Source organism: Aegilops tauschii, chromosome 3 (assembly GCF_002575655.3).
Source record: "Aegilops tauschii subsp. strangulata cultivar AL8/78 chromosome 3, Aet v6.0, whole genome shotgun sequence".
In the NCBI taxonomy this organism is placed as follows: domain Eukaryota; kingdom Viridiplantae; phylum Streptophyta; class Magnoliopsida; order Poales; family Poaceae; genus Aegilops; species Aegilops tauschii.
In genome coordinates this window covers 47,364,344-47,382,362 of record NC_053037.3, presented here as the reverse complement: position 1 = coordinate 47,382,362, position 18,019 = coordinate 47,364,344, and the positions used below count along the sequence as shown (strand labels likewise).

General features: G+C 45.8%; 1 pseudogene; it reads left to right on the top strand.

Moving 5' to 3' along the window:
- Window positions 1–17,219, top strand: part of LOC109749002 (uncharacterized) — a 46,671-nt pseudogene extending 29,452 nt beyond the window's left edge.
- The last annotated feature ends 800 nt before the right edge of the window (window positions 17,220–18,019 follow it).

Here is an 18,019-nt window from a genome sequence, read left to right as displayed (position 1 = left end):
TATGAACTTTTATCTTGAATCATTTGGATCTGAACATTCATGCCACAATAAAGAAAATTACATTGAGAAATATGCTAGGTAGCATTCCACATCAAAAATTCTGTTTTTATCATTTACCTACTCGAGGACGAGCAAGAATTAAGCTTGGGGATGCTTGATACGTCTCCAATGTATCTATAATTTTTTATTGTTCCATGCTATTATATTACCCGTTTTGGATGTTTATGGGCTTTACTATACACTTTTATATCATTTTTGGGGCTAACCTACTAACCGGAGGCCCAGCCCAAATTGCTGTTTTTTTTGCCTATTTCAGTGTTTCGAAGAAAAGGAATATCAAACAGAGTCCAAACGGAATGAAACCTTCGGGAGCGGTCTTTTTGGAACAAACGCAATCCAGGATACTTGGAGTGGACGTCAAGAAGAAGCCGAGGTGGCCACGAGGGTGCAGGGCGCGCCCCCCACCCTCGTGGGCCCCTCGTGGCTCCCCTGACCGACCTTCTTCGCCTATATATATCTACGTACCCCGAAAACATCCAGGAGCACCACGAAACCCTATTTCCACCGCCGCAACCTTCTGTTCCCGTGAGATCCCATCTTGGAGCCTTTTCCGGCGCTCCGCCGGAGGGGGAGTCGGTCACGGAGGGCTTCTACATCAACACCATAGCCTCTCCGATGAGTTGTGAGTAGTTTACCATAGACCTTCGGGTCCATAGTTATTAGCTAGATGGCTTCTTCTCTCTCTTTGAATCTCAATACAATGTTCTCCTTGATCTTCTTGGAGATCTATTCGATGTAACTCTTTTTGCGGTGTGTTTGTCGAGAACAGATGAATTGTGGGTTTATGATCAAGTTTATCTATGAGAAATATTTGAATCTCCTCTGAATTCTTTTATGTATGATTTTTTATCTTTGCAAGTCTTTTCGAATTATCAGTTTGGTTTGGCCTACTAGATTGATCTTTCTTGCAATGGGAGAAGTGCTTAGCTTTGGGTTCAGTCTTGCGGTGTCCTTTCCCAGTGACAGAAGGGGCAGCAAGGCACGTATCGTATTGTTGCCATCGAGGATAAAAAGATGGGGTTTATATCATATTGCTTGAGTTTATCCCTCTACATCATGTTATCTTGCTTAATGCGTTACTCTGTTCTTATGAACTTAATACTCTAGATGCATGCTGGATAGCGGTCGATGTGTGGAGTAATAGTAGTAGATGCAGAATCGTTTCGATCTACTAATTGCTGACGTGATGCCTATATACATGATCATGCCTAGATATTCTCATAACTATGCACTTTTCTATCAATTGCTCGACAGTAATTTGTTCACCCACCGTAATACTTATGCTATCTTGAGAGAAGCCACTAGTGAAACCTATGGCCCCCGGGTCTATTTTCCATCATATAAGTTTCCAATCTACTTTATTTTGCAATTTTTACTTTTCAATCTATATCATAAAAATACCAAAAATATTTATCTTATCTTATTATCTCTATCAGATCTCACTTTCGCAAGTGGCCGTGAAGGGATTGACAACCCCTTTATCGCATTGGTTGCGAGGTTCTTGTTTGTTTGTGTAGGTACGAGGGACTTGTGTGGAGCCTCCTACTAGATTGATACCTTGGTTCTAAAAAACTGAGGGAAATACTTACGCTACTTTGCTGCATCACCCTTTCCTCTTCAAGGGAAAGCCAACGCAGTGCTCAAGAGGTAGTAGTATCGAAGAAATCTTCCTCTTCTTTCTGGTCATCGCCCTTGGCCACAAGCCTAGCCTTGTTCTTTTCAATCGTACCATCAGGCCTAAGCTTCTTCTTGAACACCCACTTACATCCCAATGGTTTGCAACCTTAGGGACGGTCAGTGATCTCCCATGTCCCGTTAGCCATGATGGAATCCATCTTGCTACGGACCGCCTCCTTCCAGTAGTCAGCTTCTGGAGAGGCATACACTTCTGAAATAGAAGTGGGAGTATCATCCACGAGGTACACGAAGAAATCATCACCAAAGGTCTTTGCAGTCCTTTGTCTCTTACCCCTACCAAGGGTTTCCTCATCATCCTCCTCAGGATTTTCATCATGTGTTCGTTCGTAATATTCCATAGGAATTGTAGGCTCAGGAGTCTCCTCAGATTCCTATCTAGAAGTGCTTTCCGTATCTCTCATAGAAAAAATATCCTCGAAGAATGTAGCATCCTTAGACTCCATAATTGTACTGACCTTCTGGTCAGATACCTCAGATTTCACTACTAGAAATCTATAGCCAACGTTGTTCTTAGCGTAGCCCAAATTAACGCAGTCCACAGTTTGTGGTCCAAGCTTACGCTTTTTGGGGATCGGCACATTGACTTTCGCCAAACAGCCCCAAGGACGCAAGTATGAGAGTGTTGTCCTTCTCTTCGCCCATTTCTCATAGGGAGTGATCTCACTATGCTTAGTCGGAACTTTATTCAGGACATGACATGCCGTCAATATAGCCTCCCCCCACCATGCCTTGGATAAACCCGATGTATCTAACATGGCGTTAACCAAATCAGTTAGAGTATGATTTTTCCGTTTGACTGGGGAGAATAGGGAGGCGTCCTCTCATGAATAATGTCGTGTTCCGAACAAAAGGAATCAAACTCACTCAAGAAGTACTCTCCACCATGATCTGACCGGACTCGTTTAATTTTCTTTTCAAGTTGATTCTCAACTTCTGCCTTATATATTTTAAAGTAGTGTAGAGCCTAATCTTTAGTATCTAACAGATACACATAGCAATATCTAGTGGAATCATCTATCAATGTCATGAAGTATTTCTTTCCACCTTTAGTCAACACACCATTCAGCTCACAAAGATCAGAATGTATGAGTTCTAATGGTGCCAAGTGTCTCTGCTCCACAGCCTTGTGAGGCTGGCGAGGTTGCTTAGCTTGCACACATGAAAGGCACTTAGAACCTTTGGCTAAAGTGAAACTCGGGATTAAACCCAACTTAGCTAGCCGCGTCATAACACCGAAACTAATGTGACAAAGACGTGAATGCCAAACTTCAGATTCATTAACACTCGAATGAATATGGTTCACGACTTTGTTACAAAAATCAGCGAGGGAAAGGCAGAACATCCCTCCGCTCTCATAACCTTTTCCAGCAAATAGTCCATATTTAGTAACAACTAATTTATTAGACTCGAAGACCAACTTAAACCCTTCTCTACATAGAAGGGAGCCACTAACGAGGTTCTTCTTGATGGCGGGGACATGATGCACGTTCTTCAGCTGCACGACCCTTCCCGAAGTAAACTTCAGATCGACCATGCCAACGCCATGAACAGAAGCACTCGCGCCATTCCCCATCAATACGGACCCGTGGCTTGTGACCTGGTAAGAAGAAAACAATGAAATGTCAGCACAAACATGAACGCCTGCACCTGTGTCCACCCACCAATCGGTGGGCTGAAACACTGAAAAAACAGTAACTAAATTACCGTACCCAGATGCACCACTCATTGTTGCCCACAATCATGTTGACGGACTTGGAGTCCTGTCTTGACTTCTTAAACTTGTTTGGGCACTTGTTGGCCGAATGTTCAACCGAACCACAAGTAAAGCAACCCTCATCCTTCTTGTTCTTCTTGAAGGTCTTCTTACCCTTCTTCTTAAAGTCGGTATTCTGTTGGACACCGTTCTTCCCCTTGGGCTTGTGGGAGTTGAAGTTCCTCTGGTTCACCATGTTCGCGACAGAAGTCCCTTCGGCCCCTTCTCCATGCAAGTCCTTTGCCCTTGAATTCTTCTCAACACTTAGATGGCCAATGACATCCTCCACAGAGAATTCACGCCTCTGATGTTTCAGAGTGGTGGCAAAGTTCCTCCAGAAAAAAGGGAGCTTAGCGATTATGCAGCCCGCGACAAACTTGCCCGGTAACTCGCACTTCAGAAGTTCAAGCTCCTTAACAATGCATATTATCTCATGAGCCTGCTCTAGTACAGGACAGTTCTCAACCATCTTGTAATCGTGGAACTGCTCTATAATATACATCTCGCTCCCTGCATCGGCGGCCCCGAACTTAGGTTCGAGTGCCTCCCACAAGTCCTTGGCGACATGCACATGTAAATATGCGTCGACCAATTTATCTTCGATCACGCTAAGAACTGCTCCGAGAAACATAGTGGTTGCCTCCCTGAACGCCATCTCCTGTTCAGGAGCAATCGTTCCCGTGGACACACCGGTGACCCAGAACACGTTCATAGCCGTGAGCCATAAAGTGGTCTTTGTCTGCCAACGCTTAAAATACGTACCGGTAAACTTATCCGGTTTCAGTGCTGCGGCAAAGCCACTTGCCGAAAAATTCCTACACATAATAGGTTTTTGGATTGCTAAGTAACTAGGAATTTTTTTGACTAATTTAATCCATAAGTAGATGACTAGCATGGCATTGGCAGAATTAACAGCATACTGGTACTGGTCTAAACAAGCACGTACTACGCAAACAGTAGACAAATCTACATATGATGCTAGTATTGCTAATACAGAAATAATCAGGAGAGGGATGCACGTACTATGCAAACAGTAGACAAATCTACACATGATGCTAGTATTGCTAATACAGAAATAATCAGGAGAGGGATAAACGCGTTATACCCTCCAGTAGGCCATGTAGAAGCCGTGGCGGCGGCGGCGGCGTCCTCGGCGGCCTCGGTCTTCTCGGTGGCGGTGGACATGGCGATGACGCGGACATAGAGGATCAGAGGCGAGCAGTCGCGTAGTCGCTTCCCAAAAACCTATTCGTCGTACAGGAACCAGAGAGACGGGGTTTCGGAGAAGCGTAGGTGTGAGCTTGGCTCGGCTCATTCCCGCGGCGGCGGCGGCGGCGGAGGAGGAGGAGCGCGCGAGGGCCTCTTCTCTTCTCAAGCTTCAATAGCATGTAGAGGAGGAACCCTTATAAGGAGGTCCAACTCCTCTTTCACTTCCGGGGTGGGACTAAACTTCCCACCTCCACCTAGTGCCAATAAACCCACATGGGCCGTTAGAAATTTTTCTGAAATTGTTGGATGGGCTTAAAGCCCACCCCATATTTCAACATTATACATAACTAGTAGAGTGCCCGTGCGTTGCCACGGGCTTTTGAATATATTGCTGGAATTATATAAACATAATACATGTTAAATTTCACGTGAAGAGAATAGATAGCACAGGCAAAATCCATCAATAATTAAAGTCAACTTCACTTGCAACGTAAATTGATAACAAAAAAGGCAATCTGATGACTTATACATATAGAGAGATTATCTAACTAAAACCAGTTACAAATTAAGATCCATTTGATGCTCTTAAGAAATTCTCGCACAATATTAAGAATATTGACTTTAGCTCCATTCGCATGAAATTTGAACAAGTATAACTAAAAAACCTTACTCAACTCATACCCAACCTGCACAAGCAGTATATGTAATTAGCACGAAGAATTCACGTCGAAGGTCTTAAAATGTGTAATGGAGAATACTCATTGGGCAAAGTGGATGAACTAATTCTTCACCGTTCCACCAAAGCATAAAATAATATAAATAGTCACACACATCCCTACAATTTTCGAAATTAATATTATTTTGATTGTTACGATAATGCAATATATAAATTTATTGTTCGTCTATGCTCATTGGAATACCAAGCAGAAATTAGCATGTCCACATTTTGGTAGTTGACAGGTTAGTCTGCTGGGGTGAACGTTTGACATGGGCCAGGTGATAGTTGTTGGTGTGCTAGGTTCCTCAAAAATAAATTAGCATGTCCACATTTTGGTAGTTCTATTATTCATGAATGCAATCTTTGATTAACCCTTTTTTAGAAATCACGTAAGAGGGATTTCCACCACATACCCAAACACTTGTTTTTCATTTTCAATGCTCAAACGTGAAAACCAGGATATTGTCAAGTGGAGCACGTGTCCAGTTCTACCGTCAGAGTAAGTGTCAAGTATAATCCTTGGGCAGGAATTTACTAAAGCTAGCGCTTAACCTAACATTAATAGCTTGATAGAGATTTGCCTCAAAAACTCCATGGCCAATGAACTGCATAGTCCAATAGAACAGCTTTGCTACCAATCCCACCTAGGAGAAAAAACAATAATTTATGATCAATCAATTTATGTTATGTAATCTTTTTTGTTTGTTATTCCCTCCATTTCTAAAAATAAGCCTTTTTAGATATTTCAATACGGACTACATACGGATGGATATAGACAAATTTTAGAGTGTAGATTCACTCATTTTGCTCCATGTATACTCTATATTGAAATCTATAAGAAGGCATATATTTAGGAACAGAAGGAGTACGAAGCATCTTCAACATCACAAACTGAAGGCTTATATTTAGGAACGGAAGGAGTACAATTGACAATCAACAGGACAAACTATGCTCCATCCTACATCCTAAAAGCAAATGAATGAAAAATTTCAGGGAGTTAGAGCAACTGCAACACACCGACCCATTTCGTCCGTTCGTGTCCGCGCAGACGAAAAAGTTTGCCCAATGCAGTCATCGCCACCGCAATGCCATCGCCTCCGCTCCCCCGCACACGCAGGAACAACAGATGCATGAGCAGCATCTGCAGTCACCGCTGCCGCGCAAGCAGGAACAACAGCAGCCAGTCACCGCAGCAGCAGGCAGTCGTCACCGCTGCGCTCGCCCACCGCGACGGCCGTCGCGCAGTTCTGCCGTCGCGCTCTGGACTCCAAGGTGGGACGAAAATTAACCGACGAAGACTACCAACTGAGACGGAGTAGAGATGTGATATTAGAAAATGGTTGCTTCATCCCTAAATATGCCACCATATTTATGCCAGAAAATGGAAGAATATTGATGATTAACCCTCCTAATCTCGGGATAGTGAGAGGGCGGATAGTGAGAGGGCAGCGGGAAGCTATTATGATCTTTGGTTGTTGGCAATTTCATTGAATTGCTTTGGTCTTAATTGCGCTTGCAGAGAAGGTGCATGTCCTAAGCATCATTCATTTAGGATGATGCTGCTTGAAACTCCGTTAGGTTTTGCTATGTTCAGTTTTTTGGCGCGATTTCTTCAGTGCCCTGAGGTACCGCACTGTCCTCCGCGTTGGTGTGATGTATAATCCCTTTTCCTTCCCTTAAATATGAGCCCTACACCTTATCCTCATAGATTTTTTTCTTTTGCTTTGTACAGGAGATATGGGCATCGTTTACTCGTCTAAGTGATGCACGCGATGTACAGTATAGCTCCTGAATTTACTTCTTTCAGTGCTAATTTTTTTTTATGTTCTCAGTCTCTTAACTTTTAGGTTGTTTATTCTAGTTTTTGGACTGTGTTGGTGGGCATTTTTCCTATTTCGCTCTCTTTTACAGTACATGTTGAAGTCTGTAAGCCTTTAACATTTTGATGCGTTGCCACATGAAATTACTTATTTCAATGCATATTTGTTCATTTATGTTCTCGGTCTCATACATTTTAGCCCATCTGAAATTTAGGTAGTTTATTCTAGTTTTTGGACTGCTGCGTTGGGCCTTTACTATTTTGTGCTCTTTTACAGTTTTACTGTACATATGTTGCATTTCAATCTTTTAATATTTTGATGTGTTTTGCACCATGCTATTTGCAGGCTATCTCCGCCCTTGGTTTCATTAAGGTTGATAACAAATCTGTTGCCTGGGATAGTGTTGTTGGTCCTGGTGAGGATCTGGAAAATTTCATCCTAAAATTCAATTTTACACAACCGTTGATTGTTCTAGATGCACAACTTAAGTATGTTATTGAGAACAAACTTGTGAGTTAATGTTTACCCTAATATATCCTGATGTTATATTTCCTTAATCCTTTTATCTGTGTGTAGTGAATAATATTTACCTTAATATATTGTATTGCTATATTTGTTTCTTCTTCAGAAAGTCATTTGTTGGCTTGATGCTCGCATTGTTCATGAGCTGACATGGGGACTAAAGTATGTCCTTGATGAATTTGTACCGGAAGAAAAGGACAACCTAACCAATGAATATCATATCCCACTGAGCAAGGAACTGGAGAAGAGGGTAAAAGCATATGGATTCAGTTTCTCACCACGAATGGTAAGTTTTATCCCCTTGCTACTATACATACTGCTATGGAAAGTAGTACCTACACCCAAGTTCGGTGAGTTGGAGAGATCAATTGCTTCCTTGAGTAAATCTGTTACAATGTACAACATATATGGGAGGCAAGCGCTCCTAGAATTGAGGCACGCAGGCCACGAGCGCTGCCGATCCTACAAAGTAGGGTGGACGCAGCCACATACAACAATGAGAATACAACATGTACATGTACAGTTTAACACCCCCCCCCCTCAGCCGGAACGCCGTTTGGGAGGACGTTCAGGCTGGCACGAAACTCATGGAAAACCAGTGATGGTAGCCCCTTAGTGAAGAGATCCGTGAACTGTGAACTGGAGGGGACATGGAGAGCACACGAGCTTCTCCCAATGCAACACGATCACGAACAAAGTGGAGATCAATCTCAATGTGCTTAGTCCTCTAATGCTGCACCGGATTACATGCTAAGTAGGAGGCGCTGATGTTGTCACAGTAGACGACGGTAGCACGTGTGGGCGGATGATGGAGCTCGTGCAACGGTTGCCGAAGCCAGCAAGATTCAGCAACGCAGTTGGCAACACCACGGTATTCTGCCTCGGCACTCGAACGGGACACGGTGGGTTGGCGCTTGGAAGACCAAGATATGATGTTAGCACCAAGAAAAACACAAAAGCCCGAAGTGGACTTGCGCGTGTCAGGGCAACCCGCCCAATCAGCATCCGTATAGGCGAGAAGATCGGTGGAGGAAGACTTGTAGAACTGAATGCCGTAATGCAAAGTGCCTTGGAGATACCGAAGAATCCGTTTGATGAGCTGCATGTGTGTGTCACGCGGTTCATGCATGAACAAACACACTTGTTGCATGGCATAGGCGATATCTGGCCGGGTTAGGGTAAGGTATTGGAGCGCACCGGCTAGACTTCGGTAGTATGTGGGATTGGAGAGAAGCCGACCATCATGGGAAGATAATTTGGAAGTGGTATCAATGGGGGTGGACACGGGCTTACAATGAAGCATGTTGACGCGATCAAGGATCTCAAGGGTGTACTGTTGTTGGTGGAGAAAGAGACCAGAGGTGTTGGGTGTGACATTGATGCCTAGGAAGTGATGGAGGGGACCAAGATCCGACATGGAGAACTCCCGTTTGAGAGCATCAATGATGGTGGTGAGGGTGTGGGTGGTGTTCGCGGTGAGAATGATGTCGTCGACATACACCAGTAAATATGCAAGGGAAGTCCCACAACGAAGTATGAACAACGAAGAGTCACTCTTGGCGGCAGAAAAACCAAGTGATAGCAGGAACGACTTGAAACGAAGAAACCACGTTCGTGGGGCTTGTTTCAAGCCATAGAGGGACTTCCGCAGAAGGCAAACGTGGTCAGGATGAGCAGGATCAACAAAGCCAGCAGTTTGAGAGCAGTACACAGTTTCCTTGAGATCGCCGTGGAGGAAGGCGTTTTTGACATCCAATTGGTGGATGGGCCATGAGCGGGAGGTGGCGAGGGAGAGCAAAACGTGAATGGTGGCTAGCTTGACGACCGGGCTAAAGGTTTCATCATAATCAATGCCCTCGCGTTGAGTGAAGCCGCGGACAACCCAATGCGCTTTGTACCGTGCCAAGGAGCCGTCTGGATGGAACTTGTGACGGTAAATCCACTTCCCCGTGACAACATTGACACCTGCAGGTTTAGGCACCAAAGACCAAGTATAATTGGTAATTAAAGCATTAAATTCCTCTTGCATTGTTTGGCGCCAATTTGGGTCTTTGAGGGCAGATTTGTAGGTGGGGGAAGGGAAGAGATGGGTGGTGTGGAGGAATCACCAAGAAAAAGCTTTTTAGGCATGCAATAGCCGCGTTTGGCCCGGGTGATCATTTTATGTGTGTTGCGTGGGGGTTCAGTTGGTGCTGCATGGCGAGGGAGACGTAGCGAGGGAGTACTGGTTGTGCATGCCTCAGAGGCCGAGGCAGATTCGGTGGAGCCCGCGGCTGGTGGCACAGAGGGAGCGGGCGCGGAATCCGTGGAGGCGGGGCCGGCAGAGCCGACAGGCGCGGAAGACAAGGTGGATCGCGTCAGGGAAGTGGGGGTGGAGCCAAGCACGGAGGGCGAGGTTGATGCGCCGCGGTACCCGGGCGAGAGAGCGCACGAGGCCGAGTCCGCAGGGGTGGGGGGACCGGGCGGTGTGGGGGGCAGGTGGTTGGTGGGGCTGTGCATGCGGGCGCAGGTGGGTGGCGGTGCCAGTACGAGGTAGGCGGCAGATCCGAGGAGGATGCTGCTGGGATAGCGGGGCGCACGGAATCTGGTGTGGCCGGTATGTGGTGTGGCCATGCAAGGGGTGGTTGGTAAGGGAAGATGGTCTCGTCGAAAATAACGTGCCGTGAAACGATGACGCAACGGGAAGCTGGATCAAAACACCGGTATCCCTTGTGCTCTAGAGGATAACCCAAGAAGATGTAGCGTGTGGAGCGAGGGGATAGCTTGTGGGGCATGGTTGCGGATGTGTTGGAAAAAGCAAAGGCAGCCAAATACGCGTAGATGATCATATGTAGGATGAATACCGTGGAGAAGGAAGAAAGGTGTGTGATCAGCTATGGCGCTAGAGGGGCGTCGGTTGAGAAGATATGTGGCCGTGTGGAGTGCTTCAACCCAAAAGGGGGGAGTGAGGTTTGCTTGGAGAAGAAGGGTGCGGACAATGTCGTTTGTCGTACGAATAAGACGTTCTGCTTTGCCGTTTTGGGGAGAAGTGTGAGGGCAAGAGAAGCGATAGACGGCGCCATTAGTGGAGAAGAAGGAGCGTAGAGAGGAGTTGATAAACTCGCCACCATTGTCACATTGCATAGCTTTGATGATAACATTGTATTGTGTGTGGACAAACATGAAGAACCGTTGTAGTATGACGGAGGTGTCAGATTTTTGGCGCATGGGAAAGGTCCAGGAGTAGTGTGTAAAGTCATCAAGCACAACTAAATAATATTGAAATCCTGAAAAACTTACAACGGGAGACGTCCACAAGTCGCAATGAATCAAATCAAACGGTGCAAATGTTTTGCTAAAGGAGGAAGAAAAGGGAAGGCGCGGTTGACGGCCTAACTGGCAAGCATTACATGGAGAGTGTGCTGCATTATTACAAGAGCTAAGAAAATCCTTGGCTAAAGTGGACAAGGAGTGTGCGCCGGGGTGCCCAAGCCGGCGGTGCCACAAATCCGGCGTGGAGATGGTGAAGGCTGCTGGTGGAGTGCGATTATTTCCAAAGAAGGGGTAGAGGTCGCCGTCGCCAACGGAGATCAGAAGTACCTACGAGTGCGAAGATCCTTCACAAGAAAACCACAAGGGTAAAATTCGATAGAGCAAGAGTTGTCTTTAGTAAAACAACAAACGGAAATAAGACTAGTGACGACGTTGGGAGAGACTAGCACGTTGGTGAGACGGAAATTGGAGGGGGGGAGGGTGGTGGAGCCGGTGGCTGTGACGGGGATGTGGTGGCCATTGCCGACAAGAATGGAAGAGGGAACATGCTTTAAAGAACCAGACTTGGTAATCTTACCTAGATTGCCTGTCACGTGTGAAGTTGCGCCACTATCAAGGTACCACTCGGGCGCGGGGTGGGAGGAGAAGCCGCCATTGCTGTACGCGGCATTGAGCAACGCCGCGTGCTCCCAAGATGACGGCGGGGTGGTGTAGTAGGGAGCCGGTGCCGGAGGTGCGTGCTGGTACACAGGATAGGCCTGCGCATGGGAGCCGGGGCGCGGCCCGAGCACGCTGGCGGCGTTGGGCGGCACCCAGCCAGAGCGTGGATGCGGGAGAGCCATGCCGTAGGGGGAGAAGTAGCCGGTGAATGGCGCAGGAGTCGGTGTAGAGGCCTAGCCGCGAGTGTCGCCGCGTCCGCGCCCCCGTCCACGGCCACGACCACGGCCGCGTCCACGATCACCACCACGGTCACCGCCACGGCCAGGGTTGTGGTGTGGCGACGGTGGTTGGCGCTCAGGGCCCGAGGAGCAGTCACCGCGGTCGAAGGGGCGGTCGCCACGGCCAGCACCACCAGAAGAGCCCCCAGCACCGGAGGAGCCGCCACCGAAGAGGGCGAACGCCGAGGCGCTCTCTTTGGCCGCCCGCTGTTCCATGGACTCCTCGGCCAAGACGACGCGGGAGAGCATGGTGTCGAACGGCATGGAGGAGGCCTGATCGCCAAGAACAACCCGAATCGTGTCCAGGCGTTTGTCGAGGCCGTGAAGAAACTGGGTGGTGAGATCCACCTCAGTGACCTCGTGATCGGTGTCCGCGAGGCCATCTGTGAGAAGCTTCATGCGTCAAGCATATTCAGTGACAGAAAGATCACCTTGTTTGAGATTGCGGTATTGGCGGTTGAGGATCATGTAGCGAGCCGCGCGATTTGCGAGGAAGAAGTCATGGATCTTCTTCCATAGGGTGAAGGTGGTGGTGGCCCCGACGACGTGGTCGACGAGGGGATCGGCCAGAGTGGCATAGATCCAGAGAGCGACATGGGCGTCGAGCTCAAGGAGGTGAGCGCTGGCGTTGGGGGGGAGGGGCTGCTCGATAAGGAAGGAGACACCGTATCGGAGAAGCACCATGAGGAAGAATGACTTCCATTTGTGATAGTTGTGAGCAGCGGGATCAAGTAAGAACTTGACGTGATTGGTGATGTGATCACTGAAGATGGGGTGGCGAGGGGCCGGCGGTGGCGGCGCCGGTGGGGCAGAGGTGGTGAAGAGAGGGGCAAACTGAGTATCGGAGGCAGCGGAGGTGGAGTTGAGGAGGGTGGGGTTGGTACCGAAAACGAAGGGCGGTGAAGATGCCGCGGAGGTGGCCGAGGAGGTGGCGGCGTCGGACGCCGGGGAGGAGAAGGAGCTCGGGGAGGTGCCGGAGATCGGGGCACCGGAGGAGGACGAGCTGGTCTCGGCCATTGGGAGGGGCTGGTCGCTGATACCAAGTTGGAGAGATCAATTGCTTCCTTGAGTAAATCTGTTACAATGTACAACATATACGGGAGGCAAGCGCTCCTAGAATTGAGGCACGCAGGCCATGAGCGATGCCGATCCTACAAAGTAGGGTGGACGCAGCCACATACAACAATGAGAATACAACATGTACATGTACAGTTTAACACGGTGCACCCTTTCCCTCGATCGTGGGTGTAGTGAGGGTGCATCTATGTGGGGTATAGAAAAACCACTCTCGACTGCTATTGTGTGTTACATTACCGTATCTATTAACTACGATCCAAGCTTTAGATAAGCAAAAGTTAGAGACCCTAGATTACACCTATAGATAGTGAATTTGTAATGTACTCAAATAAGAATTGAACACGAGGTTAATAAAATACTGGCCCTTCTAGAGTGACAACGATCCACGGTTATTACCATCCTTAAGCAAATCAACTCCTGGAAACTTTAGTAGGGTTTTCATGTATCCTTGTAACAACTTCACACACAAGATCCACTAAAATAGAACCTCATAGACAAGATCATGAGTTCACCATGTAACATAAGCCCTTACCTTTGAAAGAACAAATTATCCACAAGTCGGACGTTCTTTTCTTTACCCACATGCGTAATGCATGCAGTGATGTTAATTTATGTGTTGTTCTTGTGGTTTATTGTTACCAAGCCCACTTACAAACTGCAGTGATTTAGGAGTGTTAATTTATGTGCTGGTGTGTTTCACTGTTCGGCTGCCCATAATGGGAGTATCATAACCAGATAACCAGGGGCGGACGCACGTTGAAGACTGGCTGCCCCCACTCGATTTTCACGTTCGCTTATGTACCAGTCCCGCCTAGCTGAGTGTGCCCCCGCTTGGCCCAATACATTTGCCCCCACTCAGACCAGTTTTTTGTTTATTTTCAAAACTACAACAAAGAAATTGCCAGCTTTGTAAATGCAGCCCACCATCAAAGAAATAGCAGGCTTAAGAGATAGGCTACGCCCAAGCCCGCTAATAAGTGCCAGCAAGCCTAGCTACGATTGCGTAACTTGATGGACACCTGCGGCCTGCTTCACGTATACACACGACGAAGTCAGAAACGCACCAGACGCCGGCTGCCCATACCTCGCCGCTCACGTGATCGTGTCCTCGTGCAGTCGCCTGCTCCACGCCAACAATCGGCGACTTGCCGTTGCCCATCTACACGGCGACACCGCAACGGAAGCCGATCACCAATTCTGGAATTCCCTCATTCTAATTGATATCAAGGTAAACAGTACAGTTCTTCTAGGGTTTCTTCTTGTCAAATTTTTTGTTCGCTTGCAACTTCTAGGTTACAAATCATGTTAGTCTCATTTACTTTTGTATAAATTTAGATGACTAGGTCAGTTCAAACATTTTATTTGCAACATGTAAATTTAGTATGCATCTCTCTTTTTACAAGTAAAATTGGCTACTCCAGACTGACACGCTCCAATTTAATTCATATCATCTACTACTTTTTTCCTAGTTCCTAGTACACTTTCATCTTTGTGTATGATGTTTGGCGATTTCATAATTTATTTAACATGTTAGTTTTTTGGCATTCAAAGTTGCTGGGAAGCTAAGGGGGAGGTTTTTCTTCTTCAAAAAATCAACAACCTCCAAGATTCATGAACTAGTCGGTTTGAACTAGCTTTCAAGGGCTCCATCTAAAATGAAAGAGGATTGCATACTACATTCCCAACCAGCATGGTGATGTAAGAAGAAAGAACTTGATGTGGGGGGCTCATGGGCCTACTCCTAGAAAGTTTAAGCCAATGATGATTGATAAGATCAATCAGTATTTTAGTGAAGATCAATTGTTGTATACAGTTTCTAATTAAGTTATGGTTAAACACTTTCTTGAGGTGAAAGATCACTGTTGGATAAAATAAAAGGTATTGTGCTAAAGCTCATTTTCTTTTGTAATATTGGTATCCTTCAATGTTTTTAATGCTCTCTAGGTTTGATAATGATTTTTTTTCTTGCATGTTGTAGGTTAGATTTTTAGAACAATGTGCCAATGTTTGCTTTTGCAACTTTGGAATAAGATATCAACATACTGATGTAAGTCATTTTCTTCGTATTGTTAGTTTTCTTTCAGTTCACAATGAACATGATAATCTTGTGTAGAATGGAGTGATTGTGCCCAAGTTTTAGTTTATATGGATACTTGCGTTATGAATTCATGAATATGGCCATACATATCCTCTAAAGTTTTTTCTTGGGTCTGCCCCTGATCATAACTAGTATCATGCATGCTAACTAGGCTATTTTGATGAAGTGGCATAAAATTTAATGAAGAAAGAGAGGGTTCAGTATCATACATGATACCGTATCATAATAAATATTGTACTACTATGTGTCTTGCATAGCAATAAATAAGGTCATCTAAGATACTAACATATGGTACTATGCACTAGGGTGGTAGTATCATATGCATGATACTAAGTTAGGATACTACCCACTATGGGTAGCCTTATGCATCACTTTTGTTATTGAAAGCATGGTAAGAACCGGTACGCGTCTAAAAGAAATTAACTATTATTTGCGATGTACCTCTCAATTACTAGAAGGGATGTCTCTGTGCATCCATTAGTGGAGGTAACGCCATTAAACATGAACAAAAAATCCTACTATTATAACCTCCCGGCCTGGTAATACACACATTTGCAAAAAGTTTGGTTAATTCATTTGAAAAGCAACTCCTTAATAATATTATGTTCAAATATGAACTAATTGTTGTGCTCCTTAATATATTGTATTTGCATTGATAATTAATGTGACTGGGGAGTTTAGGGTGATATTGTCGGCCTCTTTAATTCATTTTGATTGCATTGATAATTAATGTAACTTGTGAGTTTATTATTTAAAAATATTTGTCAGTGCACAAGAATATGATAACAATATGCAAAGAAAGTTTGCAATAATGCACCATAGCTTGCTGGTAAATTATCTACATTTGTTACATATATGACTTTACAGAAACATATTTATTGATTGATGATTATTTCTACCATCAATATGTAGGAAGAAGGTCAATAGTCTTTTTTAGTCTCGGACGGTTCCCTAGAAAACAGTTCACCTTTTTAATTACAAACTGTCTAATCAAACTATCTATATGTGAAATTAAAGGTTGATTGTTTTAATAGGGTAGCATCGCATGTCTTAACCTGTTGTGCTTATATTTGATTCTCCTTTTATCCTATCGATTTCAGATTGACAGAGAGTTTATAACCACTATTGGTTACATGTACAAACTGGAATTAACTTCAGATAGTCTATCTGTGTTCTTGCACCACAAATATGATGACTGCTTTTATGGACATCGCATGTTTGACATAGAGTTTGCAAAAGCTATTGCAGATCGTCTCCATTTCTGCAAGGCAAGTGGATTTGCTGCAAACGGATACTTCAAGTGATAATTAAGTGGTTATTGATGAATAAGACATGTATTCTTTGTTTTGCGCAGGAAACTATACCAAACTATGGCGAGTATAGCAAACAAGATATAGTTATGTTCACCGAATTTATTTTGGCAGCTCCTGACTTGAAAAATGATGCTATGTCACATCTCAAGCTAATGGAGGCAGCAGCTAGTGAAGATCCTTTTGGCGGTTCCTGACAAGAAAAATTCATGTCTCAAAAAAGAGGTAGATGATAGACCCAAGGTTTGGGCTTGATGGGCTTCCCCCTGTTACAATTTTTTTTCTCCTGATGATACCTGACACAAACATTATCTATGCAGAAGCTAGGGACAAGGAGGAGGAGAGCAGCTGAAAGTGCGTTCAAGATGCCTGCTTCCAATAAGAAGGCAAAGGTCGCAACACCGCCAAGCCAGAAGACAGGTGTGAAATGCCAAGTTTGTGGCGTCTCCATTGTAATCTACGCGGCTTTGGTGTTTGATTATATGCGTTTCTTCCAGGTGACAACAAAGGGGCTGTCCATGTGGCGACCTTGCACCCGGCAAAGAAGACGGGCAAGACCCTTACAAGTAGGGTCGGACAGAAAGCTTGGGGCTCAAGGCTTTCGAGGGCCAGCTGGGTTTGGCTCGGGCTCAGCCCGGCTTGAAGGTCCAACAAGCCAAGCGCAAGCCTCAAAGACCAAGCTCGTGAAGCTTGACAAGCTGGCTCGTTGAAGCTCACAAGCTGGATTGAGACTCGACGCACACAAAAAAGGCACAAACTTTGCGGAAAACTAGCAATACACGACCATATATAGGACAATACAGGAATTTCTTGATCGACAATTCACAAATTCAAAAGAAAAACAGTTCAATAAGGTAACATTCATACATGCGCTTGTCCATCAAATTTTCTCAAGTCTCTCTCAACAAGGACAATTCAAGAAAAAGATCATCACTATATTATCTTGTTCTCATTGTCGTTCATATTATATTTTCACCCATTTCTTGTATTGCCGTATTGGGTCAGTAGATCACACAACGCCTGGTGGTTTACTCCATCTCTGTTTTTGCAGATTAGAATTAAATATGTTTGCTAGCCTATAATCAATTCTTTAGTCAAACAACCCGCAATGAAAGAAGCGTCTCATACAAAAATCCGACGGAGTGAAATCAGTGAATACCGACACTTCTTTGGTGTCATGGAGACACTAGTCGTTTTCCGCGCCTCCCATAGTAGAGGTGTTGCTTAGCTTTTCCTTCATCCCATTGTTTTACTACTGCCGTGTTTCAGCTTATTCATTGTGACACTCCTTCAGTTTCCTTGGTGGCTCGGGTCGCCCCCCGCTCAGGCGACTCGGGATCCCCAACCCTAGCCGCCGCCGGGGCTTAGACCATCCTCCTCCCCTCCTCCCGCCGCCGCCGGAGGACGCCGCCGGCTTGCGCCCGGAGGCCGACAGCGGTGGCGGGGGCTCTTCCTCCCTCCCGCGTCTCAGGGGTGGCGGGACCCCAACATGCGTGGAGGTGCGGCCGATCTAGAAGCGACGGCGTTGGCTTCGAAGGCGGCGGGGGTCGGCCCTGCCTCAGGC